This window comes from Doryrhamphus excisus, chromosome 12, assembly GCF_030265055.1.
Source record: "Doryrhamphus excisus isolate RoL2022-K1 chromosome 12, RoL_Dexc_1.0, whole genome shotgun sequence".
Taxonomy (NCBI): Eukaryota; Metazoa; Chordata; class Actinopteri; order Syngnathiformes; family Syngnathidae; genus Doryrhamphus; species Doryrhamphus excisus.
In genome coordinates this window covers 12,591,178-12,603,984 of record NC_080477.1, presented here as the reverse complement: position 1 = coordinate 12,603,984, position 12,807 = coordinate 12,591,178, and the positions used below count along the sequence as shown (strand labels likewise).

At 41.3% G+C, this 12,807-nt stretch overlaps 1 protein-coding gene across 2 annotated transcripts in view; it reads left to right on the top strand.

Annotated features, from left to right (window-relative positions):
• Window positions 1-12,807, top strand: part of zfhx3b (zinc finger homeobox 3b) — a 331,901-nt gene that overhangs the window by 36,697 nt on the left and 282,397 nt on the right. The window contains exon 1 of one of the 2 annotated variants that reach the window (XM_058089531.1): window positions 2,934-3,059. The exons of the other annotated variant lie outside the window; for it this stretch is intronic. The gene's annotated coding sequence lies outside the window, so the exon portion shown is untranslated. Of the gene's footprint in view, window positions 1-2,933; window positions 3,060-12,807 lie in introns of those variants that run through there. 2 annotated transcript variants of the gene reach the window in all.

The window sequence follows — 12,807 nt, the reverse complement described above, 5'->3', positions numbered from 1 at the left end:
CTGCATCAGGCTTAGCAGAAATCTAACTTCCTCCTACTTTTGTGATAGAGCTTGGCGTGCTAAATAATTGTGACTTGAAAGCCTCGCTGGACATTGCGAGTCCATCGTTTTCAGCAGCGTTTTTTTTCCACTGTTGCAACAGGAACTATATATTAGCAATGTGATAAGGTTGCTTTTCCTTTCATGAGGAACGCAACGGGAGCGCGGCAGACATCACACTCATTCCTCATATTGCAGTTTGTGCCAAGTTTTAAGGTGTTGAAAATTATTTTTTTATACTCTGGACATTACTGAGTTACTACTTTTTTTTGCCGACTTCTTCCATCGCAGAAACTGTAGCCTTTTTTGCTAGCCTCCGGGCTTCTGCTCTAACTGTCCTCCCCCTGCATGCAGGCATGAGGGAGATACAGCACAATTCCAGTCAATATCGATATCACCGATAATGGTTGTTTTTGATATCGTGCTTAAAGTAAAGGGAGTAACAGGCCTGTCTAAAACAGAATTATACAAAAATGTAAAAAATAAAAAATTCCCATAGGAAACAATGTAAATCCTATTAATCGGTTCTGACTGCCAAAAATGTTAACACAAAACAAACATCTTCAATATTGATCAATTGTAGTTTTACATGTAAAAAGTAATGTGGGATGTACATCAATGACAGAAGGGCTAAATGAATATTTAACATTAGTTTTATCTGTGTACAGTACTTTGTATTACCAGTTGTTTCTTAAATTGAATAGTGTTTTGCACCTGCAACTTTTTTTTGCCACACGGTGGTTATTCTGCAGTCATAGACGATAAAAAAGCAGATGGAGATTTGTGGTGTGACCGTTAGTTAGCAAAGAACTACATAGTCAAGCGATGATGATGTCATAGAGAGGAAAGGGAGCTGGGCGACAATGACTTTGGGCACAGTTTATTAAAACTCCATCACTAACGGTGGGAGTCTTTGTTTGGGTACTCAATTCTGCAGAATGATCTGTGGGTAAACGGACTTGCTAGGGTAACATTCTCTAAAAGAAAACCTAAACAGACATGATGACTCAACTCACTGAGATTTGCCACTATCTTGTGTAAGTTTACACATAGTGATAGTTTGAACTCCAAGTTTTGTTTGGCTTCCCAAACATTTCATTCTCTTTTACGTTTACTTTCTTCACCGCCATCTTTATAGTAACATGAGGTGGATCCCCTGCACGGGTCCTGATGGGAGGCCATCATTATGTTTCATTTAGGCAGTATTCTCCCTCAATACCAGTGCTTTTCAAGTAGTGGGGCGGTCCCCCCTGTGGGTACACGTAATTGTCGGGGGTCACGGGAGGCTTTTATTTTAGTGTAGACCCACCAACATGTACAAATTCATAATACTCAACAAGCAATTTCACTCATGAATATATTTGTATGTGCTCCATTTTGAGTGGCTAGCACGCAGGCCACACAGGTAGGTGACCTGAGTTCGATTCCACCCTCGACCATCTCTGCATGGAGTTTGCATGTTCTCCCCGTGCATGCGTGGGTTTTCTCCGAGTACTCCGGTTTCCTCCCACATTCCAAAAACATGCTAAGTTAATTGGCGACTCCAAATTGTCCATAGGTATGAATGTGAGTGTGAATGGTTGTTTGTCTATATGTGCCCTGTGATTGGCTGGCGACCAGTCAAGGGTGTACCCCGCCTCTTGCCTGAAGACAGCTGGGATAGGCTCCACTACCCCCGCGGTATAAAATGAATGAATGAATGCTCTAGGCACAATGCTATTTAGCCAGCACCTTACTGCCGTCTACATGAGACCTCAGGAGTGTACCTCACCATAGCATTTCCAGTATCAACACCCCAGCACCACAGGACAGGCAGACGGAGAGCTCTTTGCATGTACAGGGATGCAAAAATACAGAGTCTAATCTTTTCGAAATATCTCCATGGAGAGGCTCCTGCAAGACTTGCTACATTTCATTCACTTTGGTTGAGCTCCGTTGTAGAACTAAACTTAGGCACCATGCCTCAGCTGCAGGTTGTGCGCTGCCTTTGGTGAGGGGGAGGAGAGGAATCACAGTGCGTAGAAAACCAGGGTTCTGTTCAGAGGTGCACAGGAGAGATTTTTTTGTAATCCTATGCTAAATTCGGCATCAGATCTTTTTGGGAAAGTGTGTAAAATCACTATGTTTTCCTTGTCTTTACCTTTTTCTGCAAACCTCAAAAAAATGATGATAGAGCATGGCTTTTTAGGTATCTCACCCTTCAGGCAAAATGTACGTGGCTGCTTGACGGCATTACCTCTTCCTCGAGACGGCTAACCTCCTCAAAGGATGTCTGCAGAGGGGATGCCTATGAGAAACGGGGAAGAAGCAAGGGAGATTTGGAATTGGGGGAGAGACATGTAGGGTGATGGGAGGGAGGTGTGGGGGGGGGCAGCAACTAGGTAGGAAATGTGTTTTTGATTGAAAGAAGGGCATAAAAGTCAATTTAGTCCCTTGTGTTCTTTGTAGAACATTTAGCTTGGACCCTCCCTTGCCTCCTTTTCACCCAGCCCTTCCTCCTTCTACACACACACACACACACACACACACACACACACCATGCACAGAAACAAGGTCCAGCAGATCTGTGGGATATCACAGCAGCCAGCCTTTTTTCATGGTCCACACATGGGTTGCATGCTTCCCAAGACATATCTTCACTGTATGTCTTATGTATGTCCACACTTTAGCAACAGGCACACACTGAGGGAGGAGAGAGGCAAATAGGGAGAGAAAGAGAGAGAGAGAGAAAGAGAGAGAGAGACAGTAAGGGGGAGAGGGAGAAAGGTAGAGAGTCGGACGAAATAGGAAAAGGGAGGGGGAGTGTTTTTTATATGTTACTTACATGTTTATAATGCGGTAAAAATATATCAATTTCTATATCAATATCTATTTTGTTTTTTTATATATACAAAATACCTTAAGGTTTGAGGATAGCATCAGAGCATTTGTCATATTTGTGGTGAACTGGTCCACATAGCTGCAGCCAAAGCCCGGGGAAGAACTCTCTACTTGTGCTGAGCAGGTTGGAGGCGACCCAGGTAAGTTATGGGCTTCTTTTCTCTCTCTCTCTCTCTCTCCCTCTCTTGCTGCTCTCTACTGCCGCTGATTACGATGCTACTGATTGATTGGTTAGAGGCTGTGGATTATCACGGGCCGCTCGTCACCAGGTACCTGATGATGAGAGGAGGGAGAGACAGGCTAGGAGGAAGGAGGAGAGGGGTTTGGGGGGGGGGGGTGTAGGAGGGATGGAAATTAGATGAGTGCAGCCAATGCTCACATCACCACATCTCACTAAGCCGCGCTCCGTTTTCTCTGTTTACTATGCCAGGGCCCATTTGTACACTGCATGTGGTAAAAATGGACATTTATGCATTGTCTTATTCTGTGTGTGTGTGTGTGTGTGTGTGGTCCTATTTGGCGCACTTTGCCATCTCGCCTGGCGTTCCTTACTCAAAGCGGCATGTGCTGATGAGGGGAAGCCAGAGGGGCCTTTTTGTGTATATGCAGATGAGGGGCACGTGTAAATGGGAGGGGGCTGGATGTAAGCGTGTATGCCACGTGCTCTACTGTTTATATGTTCTCCGTAGGGAGTCTGATCCTCAACAGATTGCAACCATGCCGTGTGTTCTTGCTGTTGCTTTGTTTAGGACATTCTCTGACAAGGATGGCAGAAGACAAGCGCGACAGGGAATGCTAGAAGTGGAGGGAATAAACTCACAGTTGCACAGAAAAGGAGGAGGAAAAAATTGGCAGATGTGCTTTAGGGCATGTTTTCACCTCATTGACAAGATGCAATGATTGCTGTTTTGCGCCTTGCCTCCTCCCCAGACATTTTTCTAAGTCATTTGCATGTCAAAGCAGTGGAGGCCACTGCACAGATTAGCATGAGATGACATAATGATGTAATGAATTAAAAGCTCCTGTTTAAGCTCTGCTCTTTGCTTTAGTGGGAGGCAGAAATGGTGTGTGTGTGTGTGGGGCATCGTATGCGACGCTGATTGAAATAACCTTTCCTTCTTGATTTGATTACAATATTACAAATAGGTTTGCTTAATTATATTTACATATTTTAGCTTTATATAGCTTTCTTTTTTGACCATAATCACCCTCTTCATTATTATAGCCGGTTAACCCTCATCAGTTGTACAACTTAAAAAAGATAATTTATGACTTGCATTTTAAATGATGCAGTTTAAATGAATGTTCATGACTATTTTAGATGTCCGTCACTCTTTATGTTTTTTAAAATGATGCTACACATTTTTAAATGGACAATGCTAATCATTCTATTCCGGCACATTCTTTCCTCGTGGGCAATTTTAAGAGTATTTTTGCTGTTAGTATTAGTGTTTTTATTGTATATATTTGAATTGTCATGGCTTGTAGACCAGAACCAGAACAACAAACAGTAACTGTGTACGGCAGCGATAAAAGCGTATGGAGCATCACTTGCCGCGCTGGCTAAAACATTGTTTTTATGAAGCTGAAAAGATGTGAGACAGAACACCTGGGTTGCTATGGTGAAACATTTACTGTGTGTATTGGACCTGGAGCGTGTCACCCTTGTCATTTCTTACACCCTCCCAGTCATAGGACCCCCCATGTACACACACACACACACACACACACACACACTTGAGGCGATTGCGATATTTGACTTGAGTCGAGGGTATCATGAATACTAGTTCAACTTTTCTTCCCCGATGGTGGTAGTCTGACTTGGACTTATATCAATAGTTATCAAATGATGTATCTGTGTAATTTTACAATGCATGAAGTAAATCTATTGTAAACATATGCAGTAACATCACCACGGTATGCAAACACACACAATAACAAGCGTCAACACCAAAAATGCCATTTATTCCTAATGGTGAATTTGTTAAGAAAATCCATTCATTTATTCTCCCGATTTCTGATTTGTGGCTACCCCCAGCGTGGCCCCGCAGCCACCTTCGCCCAGGCGGGCGTGTCCGCGTGGAGTCAGCTGGCTGGTGCAGCCCGTAATGAGTATGCACTGTGACAGCTGGGATAAAGTGTATGGATGTGTTTGGTGGGAATAATCAGCTGCTGACCATGGGGTTCAAGGGGGTGATGTGAAGCTTTATGACTGCACAGCTCTCGGACACACACACACACAACACGCACATATGCACACTGAGGTCTGTTGGGACTGCTTCATCTCTGATCTTTACACTTTTGTTTCTCCTGTTTGCATTTGGGTAGAAGTGTATTTTCAGCCATAAGATCTGGGAAAATCATCCTTGAAAATGCACGTGGAGGCAATGTGAACAGTGTATATAACTGCATCCAAATGGTTATTCAACAACGCTACAACTTTAGGTGAAGCTGAAAAAAACATCAGTGTGTATTATTTAGCATTATAGAGCAGCATTAATATCATGGCATTGTACATGTAAGGGTCCTTTTCAAAGGTGAAATTAATACAATTTATTACAGTACTTTGTGATGGCATACTGATAACATTACTACATTTATGTTGATACCTCAATCATTTGCAAATAATGGATATATTTTATATGTTTCATCAGTCATAATTGCATTACTGACATACTGATTCATATGAATGTTGTAGCTTTCATTTTGTTTCAATATTTTTTTCTCCCATCATCTGTATGGATGTGTTAGTGTATTGGAGCATCTATCTGTAGATGTGCTGCAGTGTTAACTTACTGGAAAAAAAAAAGAACCACAAGTTTCCGTGCACGAGTGAGCGCTCGGACCCTTGAACTCTTGACCCGTCACTCTGGCCGGCACTTTTGCCATGCTGCTCCTCCAGTTTCACTATAGTCAATGGCGAGGATATGTGGGAAAGGGGTTTATTGGTATTGATCTACCCAGGGGGATCATTAGGCATCACTATCAATTCACAGCTCCAGCCCATACAGACATTGCCAATTTGTCCCCATTAGAGAACCAGCTTTGTGGGTGTCTGCTGTGAGAGGCAGCTTGGGCCTGTACAGCAACCAGGAAGCAAGTGACCATGAACTTGGTAGCCACCTAAGGTACTTAGTTGCATGACGGTCATGGAGATCATCAGGCGCACATGCTGAAACATGCAAGAAGTATTTAAAGTGTAGATAGATCCTTCCTGTTTATTTACAAAAAGTTTTTTTTTTGCAGTTTTTTTTTGTATCCTATCTGAAGATGCTGCCACATTCATCCAAGCATCCATCTATTTTCTACGCCGCTTGTCCTCATTAGGGTTGCTGGGGTATGCTAGACCATTGGGTACACCCTGGACTGGTTGCCAGTTAGTTGCAGGGCACATACAGTATGGACAAACAACCATTCACACTCACATTCAAATCTATTGTCGCCAGTTAACCTAACATGCATGGTTTTTCGGGGGAATTTGAGAGGAAACCCGGAGAAAACCAACGCATGCACGACGAGAACATGCAATTGCTGCCACATACGTTATATTATTTACCAAGGGGTAATTGGCACTGTAATAGAATACTAGACTGAGGCTTATCCAGCCTGGCCCACTTATCTGTGTAAGCTGGCTGTTCTGGTAACTAAAGCTGTTGGATCCAGTCGTGCTGACATTAACCCGCTACCAGAGTCAGGTGCAAAGAGAGCTGATCTATACTGATTGTTAATGCACATGCGTGTTACCGTAACGTTACTTTACATTTAACAGCTCAGCATAGTAATAACATTATTTTTGTTGTCAGCTGATAACATGTTAAGTTTTGCTCCCTGCATTGCGGTTCAAATATTGCTCTGTCATCGAGTATGGTTTTTCAAGATTATTTAATTAATAAGTGATCTCTGTTTTGCTGTTGACGACAGCATATTAGTAAAAAAAAGGCATATTTAAGCATATGTAAGATATTGTTGGCCTAAAGTATAAAAATGTTCTAAATAAACTAAAATGCAAATACAGTCGAAGGCAATTTTTTTTCGTATTACATGGACTATATTGGGTAACATGTATATTGTGATTACAGGGGTGTTATTTCATGGCAGAAAAAAAATCTCATTTAGTAATTGATAAACAGGTTTCTATGCTCCAACTATGAACATGTTTGGTTTGTTAATATTGAATCTTACTTGGCGGGAATTCACGTATTATGATCGGGTCCGGAACCAATAACTGTATATCCAATCAGTGAGACTTGATGTTGACCAAGTGGTTAAGTGAACAGCAGGTGATTTTGTGTTTTTCCCATGCCACTTGACCTCTCTGTGGCCTCCTTTCACAGCAGCCTAACCAAAATGTTACTCATGCAGAAAACCTCCTGCAAACCTCCTTCCAAAGTCTACACTAAACACGTTCTGTTTATTCACCATATACATAGAAAAGAAAATAGTGCTATGGTTAGTCAATGAATACTTCCTGCATATTTTTTAAAATTAATTTAATCTTTTCAATGATCAAAATTCACTTTAGCAAGCACTTTGCCTTCTTTTTCTCCCTTAACCGGCTCTAAGCAGTGCAGGCATTAACATCACATGAAGACCGCAATGGAAAACACACTCCTCGGGAGCAACACATTGGTCCTCAACCTGAGCCTTTTGCATGTGGAAATCAAAGGCCCGGTGATAATGACTTCAGTCTGGGCAAAGTGTGGGGAACCTTTTAGCTGCTATTCCCCTGTCAGCATTCTGCTTTCACACATCCTTATTCACCAGCGTTTCATAGGGCAATGTGCAACTCTCCTACACAAGGTCACTGACCACACAGACGACACATGGAGCCAGCTCGTCAGTCACACCTCATCAAGGAGAAATAGAAATAGAAAGGAATCATGCCAAACTAGACTGGACTTTTTTTTCCCCCCTTTGTAAAATTGTATAAATTATAAGAGGATGTATAAAGGAGTTGGTGTTAACTCTTAGCTGCAGTGATGCAGGGCCACCAACAGAGGCCAGTGTGGCTTGACATTTATAAACTGGACCAGCAGTCCGCATTGTCCTGTTTATTTATCTATATTTTTATACTGCTCAAGTAAACTAACATCTTTCTCAGCCTCTTACTGACCTATTCATTGAAACTGTTACTTTTAAATGGATTAATTTTAGTTTATGATGATATGTGTGTCTTTTCAGGTCAGTAAATACAAAGTAATTTGAAGTGAATATTGGCTAAATGAAAGTCCACAGGGTTGTGGGTCATTGTAAGCCAGTGGAGGCAGGCAGTCTGAGGGTATCAGATAAAAACAATAGCCTTTCATGAGCCTTAAAAAAGTAAAAATGAAAAATAAACAGAACCCAGCCAGTGGTAGATACTGTATGTGCACTTCCATTTTTGTGTGCATATGTATATGTGTGTGTGTGCATAATTTTTAGAATTTGTGTCGGCCTGCATGTGTTTTCAGTAAACAGGTACTGTAGTGTGTGTTTTGGGGAAAGAAAACGAAAGGAGAGCAATGGATGGGGGGAAGTTCAGGGGCCCTGGGTGTTTTAATTATCCACTGCTCTGTCGTTTGGTCCGAACTCCCTATCTCTCCCTGGCTTTCATCCCTGTCTCATGATTTGAGCGCTACCTTTATCCCTAAGCCTTCAGCTCTTCTGGCCAAACAAAGGAAAAAAAGGGAGGACAAAGAAGGGTTTTTAATGCCATAGCTATGCCACGTTTACCATTAATATCCCTCCCTTTTTTATGTAGTGCACAGCAGAGTAACCTCAATAAAGCGACCCCAGTGAGCTGTTGGGATGGAGAATCCTCTTGTATGAGGGCAGAGCTCTTGCTGTAGTTCTGCTCAAAAGCTGAAGTCAAGTGCTGGCAGCGTCCTGAACAAGTGAGGTGAAGGAGCACATTTTTTTTATCTTTTTTTCTTTTTCTATTTTTTTTTTTGCTCCCTCTCTTCACTTGTTCTCCCTGTCTTTTTTCGGTTAGAGGAGATCATCGAAATACCAAGACTCAGGAAAAGACTCTTTGGAAAAAAAAATGTTGTCTGAACACTATTGGCTGAGAAGGGGATTCTGTGGATGGACACTGCAAGTCACATGACCTTGCAGCCATGTAGCATCCATATAGCATCACAGTAAAATTATATTTTTATATATTTAGATGAAATACCTTTTTATTTCTGTAAAACAACACTGAAATTTAACTTTAAGTAAAAATCTTTAAAATAATGTATAAATGTACTTAATATGAATTGTTTTTCATAGATTGTAACAGTGAATACTATAACAATTCTACCATGTGTGTGCATATTTAGATAGATATACATTATTTAGTCTAAAATAATTATGGTCATCTGTGTTGGTGATATTTTAAAATAATTCAGATATTATGCTAGAAACCCAAGATTTCCACTTATTGTGCTGTGTCTGTGCATACAAATGTACTCATGCAGTATATACACACAAGTACTGTATCAAAGCCTGTGCTGAAAGGCCTTTGTGTGTGTTGGTGTGCGTGAATATACCGTATATGTATATTGTGGGTTCCTATGTGTTTGTGTGTGATTTGTGGACCGTACTGTATCTCTATGACAACTGGTTTTTGTGGTGGTTCCCTTCCTGGCATACCCCACACCCCCCCCTTTTTTTTAGGATGGGGGGGTGATGTAGTGCTTGTGAATTACCTTACCTCCCGTTCAGTCAGCATGTCACATGGAGAAAAAAAGGTGTTGGAACGGAATGGGGGGTTTGCATGGTGGGGCGGGGGTAGTATGAGGAATCTAATGGGCGTCTGGTCTGATTGTCCTCAGTCGTGACATTAGAGACAAAGCAGATGAATTGTGCAATGGATTCGAAGAGATTGGAGACAAGTGCATGTCAGCAGCAACACCCCCCCCCCTCCCCACCGCCCCCCCTCCGCCCCCATCCTCCAGGATCCCTCCCTCTCCATCTCGCCTTTTCTTTTTGTCTGACATCCTGTAAAAAAAGGCAGGCGTGACAGCAATGCTCCACTCGAGCAAAACATTAAAAACAAAATGCAGTCCTCACCCATTTTTCTTTTATATTAGATATTCAGGCAGACATTTGGCGCACGGCTCCCATATTAATTGTGAGATGCCGCATGACAAATGTACACAATATTAATCGCTAAGCAAACATCAAGGACATTTTGATTCATGCTGTCTGAACTGCTCGCAATAAATGACAGCATTTATTCGCAACACATTTGAAGAAAAGAGGCACTGATCTAATCAGCATAAAAGAGGCACACACCGGGTCTGAAATCTGGGAGACTTTTTCTCTTTGACAGTAGAAAATATGCTCTTCTGCTCATTTTCTCCCCACTCTGAGCCCACTCAACCAACAGCATCATTTCAACATAGAAAAACTGCACCTTAGCTATCCTGACAGTAGAGATACAGGAGGGGTTCTTTGTTCTTTTATATTGTCACAAACACCACAACACAAATCTGATGTGCGGCTCATGTTCATGTATGGTCAGCTTCTTCTACCTGGGTCAAGTATATAGGGAGTAGTGTTGCAGTTGGACAGTCTTCTGACATACTGTGGTCTGAGTTATCACCTTCTCTTGACTGCCTTTATGCACTTTCTCCATATGCATAGAATTACCCAACAGCTTCAATAATGAAGCATAGGCAGATTTTTTCCCCCTCCTGTCAAGTGACCATCATGGCAGCACTGGCCTGCCAACTTTTGTTGTATGTTGACTGCATTTATTATTCATCTTTACATCACTTGTATTTTAGTATGAATAATGGAAGAGGTATGAGAGGAGGAAGAAGAGGTATGTGAGAGAGGGGTGCCACGCAGCATGTGTCCTTGGCTCTTCTCGGCTACTGAGCTGAGCTGAGCCGAGCAGGCGGGGGTTGGAAGGGAGGAGGAAGATGTACCTGGTGCAGGGCCAAGATCCATGGTCCTGCTTTTTCCTCTCTCTTTCTCTCCGCTGCTTACCTGGCCCTCTCTCTTGTCGAATTTAATATCAGTGTATAAATCAAAAAACCTTCTGTCAGACACACACACACACACCAGCCTTCATTAAATTCAAATGGGGAACGGGTCTCTTTTGGATCCAATTTTAATAAAACCACGTAATCAAAGATTGGTTTAAAAATGGGTCATCATTTCACAGCCCAATGTCTGGTCGCCATTTGTTTCTTCAGGCGAGAAACCCATCTTACATTTATACTCTTGATGCGCCTTTTTTTTTCATGCATTGTGTCTTGGTCTTGACTCACCATTTACAAACGATGCATTGAAGGTGTCTAAGAGCATCATGTTTCCTAAAATGGATGATAAATAGCTGATAAAACAGCCGTGGGCGCAATAGTGAGCACTTCTACATAAAGTCTATGCACATGTTCAAACCCATATAGAGATAGCAAATAATCGCAAATCCTCTGAACTGAAACAAAATGTACTTAAAAAATGCATATAACGCAGTTATAGATTGACTACACAATTTTTAATACACAAATTAATTCTATGCAAGTAACCCACCAAATATAAATTTTCCATTACGTACAGTGCTACTTTTTTATATATATATTTTTTTAATAAACAGGCTAAGTCTAAACAGTTATAAATAAAAAAAATCATTCACCTTGAGTTTGAGGTTTTTTTATATTTTATAATTTTATATGTAATATTTAGTTTTTTTGGGTTTGTCTTGTGATGCTCTACATTATGTCATATTCAAATACAGAACATACAGTAACATACAGTTGTGTGTTTTTGTTGTTTCAGACTTGCAAATGTGCAGTAAAACCACCACTTTCACAGAGATGAATGCATTTTATAGTAATATTATTTTTTACTTACTCATTTTCTTGCCACCATTTTATTGATATCTTATATATTTTTATTTTATTTTATTTGTCGAGAATTAGGATGGAAACAAATCTAACAGATAATCTATGATGCTTTATTCTAAAAAAAAAAAAATGGAGCATAGCTTTGAACTTGTGCATCACATTTGTATGTTTTTAATATTGAAAATGATGCAAAACTGAGTGTATCATGCAGTCAGTGATCAGAAGAGGGCACTATGAGTCGCTGATCAGCATTCTGGACTACATTTGCTCTCAAAAGTCTTTCTCTGTCCTGTGTGCTTGCTCTTATTTACTTTTCATCAGGCTGCAAAGACACTCAGCCGTAGTTCAAAATGAATCTCCAATGGAGACAAAAACACAGGTGGTCATTTGAAAATATGCATAGTTGTGTAAATGCAGATACTTGATACTTTGGCTTCACCTGCCTGTGCAGAAAGACATGTTATATTCAGCTGACACCTAAATTCTTTACGTGAAAATCATATATATATTTATTCATATGGAATTCATTGACTGTGTTTAGTAAGGTGGGGCAACATCTACTTTTGCAGAGTATGTTCCCCATTCAGCAGCTCAATAGCTCAATTCTGTAGTTTTTAAAAAAAAAAATTTTTATAGATTTTTAATTTTGCTTTCCAAAGAACATTGGTAGTATATGTTTACTTTCAAATTTTCTTCTGTCGTCTTTGGTACTTCCTGCTTTTGGTGCAGAGGACAACATGCAGCAACAGCACTGCCAGCATCATTTGTCCTCTTTTCCAGATAATCGCGGTCATCGCTACCAGAAGCATTGTGTCCTCCACAGGCAGGTTGCAGGAGTTCCCAACCACCCCCAACCCCCCCCGCCACCCCAGTGTGTCTCCCCTACTGCTTCTCCTGTCCTTGCCCCCTTTTTTCCTGTTGCTGATGCGGCCTGCCATGTTAGTGTGGGCTCCTGCTGCCTGGTCCCTCTCCTTCAATAAATCTTCATATGTGTGAGGCAAGGTGGAGGCTACAGACAACAATAAGCACTGGTACTCTTCATCAAAGGGTTATCTGGCTTTCACAGGCACAG